General features: G+C 35.5%; 1 protein-coding gene across 1 annotated transcript in view; it reads left to right on the forward strand.

The window, feature by feature from the left end:
* Positions 1-5662, forward strand: part of LOC106470146 (probable 3',5'-cyclic phosphodiesterase pde-5) — a 53598-nt gene that overhangs the window by 47110 nt on the left and 826 nt on the right. The window lies entirely within an intron of this gene.

Genomic DNA, 5662 nt, shown 5'->3' on the forward strand with positions numbered 1-5662 from the left:
GATGGCTTGCCAGATACATTTTGACCCTTTCTTGCAGACCTTAAAAAAATATGTCGACGCCCTCTGTCGTGTATTAGTACAATAAATGCGAAGTGAAATATTTTATCTATTAATTATTACTATCGCCAGAATTATGTATTAGGTCGTCAAGAAATTAATGTCGCTTTTGTTTGGATAAAAAACCCAAACAACTTGCATATCAAAACAAAACATTTAGTAAATGAAATAGTCTCCATTCTTATCGATGATACTTTTCCATCTTACAATCAGGTTGTTAATCACCCGATTAAAGAAATCACTTGGCTTTGAAGCAAAAAAAAAACATGTCGATGTTCTCTTTAACACCTTCGTTTGCATACGTTTTCCCATTAAGATGGTGTTGCAGCGAGAGAAAATCATGATAATCTGATGATGCCATATCTGGAGAATATGGTGGGTGGGGGAGAACTTCCAAAACAAACTCCATAATCTTGTGTTGCGTCAAACGTGCCACATGTGCATTGTCATGGAGAAGAAGAACACTTTTCCGATTGCATTGACAGTTCGCCGTGGATCGAGGAGTTCGAAATGAATTACTCCTTTGATGTTCCACCAAATGCAAAGAATCACTTTCTGCGGATGGAGTCCAAGTTTTGGGATCGGAAGAGGTTTTGTCTAAGACTGAGCCATTATTTTTTGGCGTTTAGTATTCGCATAGACTATAGAGAATCCATTTTCATCACAGGTGACAATTCTGTTCATAAATGGTCCTCGCACATTACGCGCCAGAAGCGAGGAAGCAACGTTCACACGTTGGAAACGGTAATCACAGGGGTGTTCGTGAGGCACCCAAACTCCTTCTTTGTGGAGTTTTCCCATATTCCTTAGATGTTTACGTATTTTTTCATGAGAGACATGCAATTTCAGAACCATATCACGAGTGTGTTGCCTTGGTTTAGACTCAACAAGTGTCTTCAGAGCATCAATATCAATTCCAACATGTCGGCCCCTGCCATCACAGTTTTTAAAGCTAAAGTCGCCTGAACAAAATTTGCTGAATCATCGTTGACACTTATGAACATTCAAAACATTTCCATAAACTTCTTTGTGGCTACAGAGGCGTTGTATCCCTTCTTGTATTCAAACAGCATTACATGCCGAATGTGTGTCTCGTCGTGTGCCATCACTATAAGAGATTAGAATTTGTTTGTTTTTTCTTTTGTTTTACGGGGGCGCCATCAGCAGATGATATGCCCCCAATTTTCACTGATAAACACCTTAATCAAAGGGCGAGCATGTTTGGAGTGACTCAGATTGCGAGTCGAGCGCCCTAACCACTTGGCCATGCCGGGCACGAGATTAGAGTATACTAAACTTTACACATTATATAGGCTACACTAACTACAGTGATGTACGTTTTTTGGGGGGTGGTTGATGAAAGTGTTCCAAAACGCGACATTAATTTCTTGACGACCTAATATATATATAATCACAGTGATAAAGTTTAACAATATATAACTACTTTACCAAATATTAACACTTTACCTGGAAGATTCTTACATTTTATGTTTTGCTATGAACAGTCAAATAAAAAGAGTTGAAGATGGTTACAATTATATTGTAGAATGGGCAACATTTCTTATCAATAAGGAAATAAAGAAAATCTATAACACAAAACTACGACAAATTTATCACCATACACTGTTTCATACACTTAAAACTATCTGCCGTTTTTGCATATTTATTCTCCCTTTATTAGCAGAAATATTCTTCTTCTGGCAAGGCTTGGTGAAGGCAAAAAAAATGCAGCCACAGTGTTGTTACTGGCAGAAGTCCCCTGTCTCTTTTATTGGCCTCTTCTATTAACGGAACACTTTCCAGTCTCTTAAGATAGTCAAAAGAAGGAGGGCAACTCTCACAGTTGAAATTTGCAACTCGAGTGCAGTGAATGTAACAAAACATTTGTAATCTTCTTGAGGTAGTGTTGGAAACTTTCCAATCAACTACATTACTATTCCAGACAAATGTGGTAACTTAGTTAAAGAAGCAGAAGAGCTAAAGAAAATGTGTTTCATAATATTTGTCAAAAGTATTAATGGTTGTGTAAAAGAGCAATTTTTGCACCTCGAAATGATACTGTTAATGACACAAATGATCAATTATTGCAAAAGATTCCCATACAGAAATTCACCTACAGCACGACTGTCACTGTTCCAATTACAGGTTCCACTGTAAATTACCGAACTGAATTCCTAAATTCTCTTGAACCACCAGGGATGCCAGATCACATTTTGAAATTAAAGGTTGGTTCAACAATAATGTTGTTGAAAAATCTTGATCCTCCAAAAATATGAAATGGCACAAGATTAGTTGTTCAGACTTTACTGCCACATGTTATTGAAGCAACAATTACAACTGGTCATGTCAAAGGTGAAGATGTCTTCATTCCAAGAATTTCTTTGCTACCAAGTGATCACCCCTTTGAATTTAGAAGGCTAAAATTTCCAGTTACAATTTGTTTTGCAATGTCAATTAATAATACACAAGATCAAAGTTTAAAGGTTACTAGATTGTTTTTAAAGCAACCTTGCTTTTCACGTGGTAATTTATATGTAGGATGTTCAAGGGTTGGATCTCATCAAAAAACCTGTTTATATTGTCAGAAGAAGGAACAATAGCCAGTGTGGTCTGTCAAGAAGCTTTAATTTAAATTATGTCATTTTTGTTTTGAAAATCAAAAGTTTAGATAAAAATTAAAGTGTTATGAAAATTGAATTTATTAAATGAATGTTCTTAAAAGTAATTTAATCGTGCTTTTAAATACCTATTATAAGTAATTTGGACACCTGTGCAGGGAACGGGTAATTCAGTTAGTTTTTAATAAACTAATATGAAATAACTAGCAGTTAGTGCAGCAATTGAAGTATTAGAACATGACCTAGGTGTGGAATCCAATCTCCCCATTTGATCTAGGGCTGAAGCCCCATTTGACTTTTGATATTATGTAAAAAAGGCACAAGTTGAGAAAGTAATAAAAGAGACCTAGAATTCTTAGTCATCAATACCAAGTTGCGCTCAACCACATCTTTTTCTTAAAAGTATTTTGCAATGACTGCATTATATACTACTGCCACCATCTTTCGTCACCATAGATCACACTTCCAAGCCTAGCTTTTCTACTAGACCAAGGCCTAGTTGCGCGCACGTATCGCCGTAAGCCTATAATTAGCTTCTCTAATTTTTCAAGGGGCAAGGTGATAGGGCCTATAATTCGACTCGTAAAAATTCACATTCCATGGCCAATGAAGTGCTGAAAACCATTCGCTTGCGCCTATTGGATGACGCAGTCCTCAATGAATTAATCAGGGCAAGGCCTAATAAAAATAATAAGATTAGCTACGGCGCTAAAAAAATCCGCGATCAAAACTACTAGTAGTAAGCTGAATCGCTGTTCACAGCAACAAAGTATGCTTACAGGTACAGCAATATGTAACTTTAGTCTTAAAATTTCAATAAAACATGAAAGAACTTTGTCCCTCTTCGAATGAAAGTAAACTCAAGTATATAACAAAAACAGTATAGCAGCAGACGATTTTCAGCTAGTAGATAATGCATGCTAATGATCTGAACACGCGCAAACTTTGCTAGGGATTGTGGGAATTTCAGCATTTTGTTGAGCTGTCGACTTTTTCTTTTTCTAGAAATAAATTTTAAGTAGGAGCTTCAACAAAACTTCTTGTCTGATATTTTGAATTTTACTGTTGTAACACACATGAATTGAATGTGGTGAATTAGAAAACAATATTCTTCATAGACTTCAGCGATTTCGAAGACGCTTCAAACACAAATCCAAGATGGTGCAGGACACTGAGGCCAAGATATCTAAGTCTTTGGTATATATATATATATATATATACACAACGAAATTTATTTATTGTAGTTGAACAACGATCATTACAACTAATACTATAATAACGAAAACCAATTGCGGGTGGGATAGTTTGAATTGTTAAAAATAGTGCCTTTCTGGCAAGCATTTGGGAGTTAACAATTTAGTTCAGTTGGTAGAGCTCTTGCCTGACATCCGGGATTTCTCAGGTTCGAATCAGTGCCGAGGAAATCATAAACAAATTAATTAGTACAAGAAAAAACTGGTGCACAACTAATGGCTATCTCGCGACCTTTAGATAAGGTCCGAGAACGGGCCTTGTTTATCAGAAGAGGAGAATGTTGTACTTTGAATAAAAAACGTGCTTTACAAATAATCACTAGTGGATTAATCCGTTAGTTGAATACGCGTTTGATGTGCTAGGTGTCTCAGGTTCGATTCCGAGTTCGAGAAAATAATAAAAAACATAACTTCCATACACATAAGAATGAATATGAACAGTGAGACATACCTGTTTGGACACTTGTGTGTACTTCTCTGGTTCTATTGGCAAAAGTTTTTCTTCTGCGTTTTAGGCCTTTTTTTGATATTATGTAGGTCAGAGACAATCAGAAGGATGGCAATTCACACAGTAAACATTTATAAATGCAGTATATGTTACATAATGTCGGAATTTATAACAAAAAATAAAAATCGAAGGCGCGAATAGGAATTAATCATATTGACGTCACTACTTATAAGTGACTCTCACAATAATGAAGCGTACGATAACCGTCGTTATGTTAATGATGGCACAGTGTTTCCACTTCTGAACATTTTTATGTGTTCTTCTGTGAGAAGAGTTCTGACTATCGGCAGAACTTGGCAGAATAAGAAAGCCATTAACAGTTGAACAAACTGGTACCGCCTAAAAAAAAATGCAACTTTGATCTTACAAACCTAAAACAAGCAGTAAAATTATTATGTATTACTCATCTGTTCACAAACTATCAAATGCAATGCCTCATCTTTATGTTTATAATCCACAGGCAACAGCCATTTTCTTAGAAACAAACCCATTTTTTTTTTTTAAGTAATAGTCCGCTTGCTTGTTTATTTGTTGTTAAGCGCAAAGCTACACAATGGAATATCTGTGCTGTGATTTTGATGTTATTGGATATCTTTTTCTTTATGGCCCATTGAACTGGTGCATTTAATTATATGTGTCTTCTTCCATCACTTTCTTCAGCTTCTTCCTTTAAAGGTATATTCTGCAACCAACTCAATCAGTTTGAGACTCTGTAACTGGTTTGAATGTCTAATTAAAAGCAAATGTGCATGTAATTTTCATAAACCGATAGGCTTGTTTCTGGCTCGAAACTTCATGCAGTTAATAAATTATTACCATAGTTTTTAAAGGTGATTTTTTTTTCTAAAAGTCTAATTTATTTTATTACCTTCGCATTTTTTTACTTATTTATTCAATTCTCTTATTGACGATTTAAAGCTGTTTGCTATTTAAAATAATCACCCAGATGTGTACACCAGAAGCTGTTAAATGTTAGCATTGTGTATTCAAATATTAACACCCAAATATCTACGACAAAAGCTGTTAAAACAAACGTTGGCATTGTATATTCAAATAGTATAACATCCAGATACCTATGACGTTTCGGTTTCTTCACAACTGTTTGTTTCTGTTACTGTAGTCAACCTGGCTATTATACACAATGTTTTTGATACATACATAGTTCTGTAGGCAGATTTTGTTAAACACATGATAAAATGACAACCACAACCCTGTCAAGACGCCTA

Source organism: Limulus polyphemus, unplaced genomic scaffold (assembly GCF_000517525.1).
Source record: "Limulus polyphemus unplaced genomic scaffold, Limulus_polyphemus-2.1.2 Scaffold3845, whole genome shotgun sequence".
In the NCBI taxonomy this organism is placed as follows: Eukaryota; Metazoa; Arthropoda; class Merostomata; order Xiphosura; family Limulidae; genus Limulus; species Limulus polyphemus.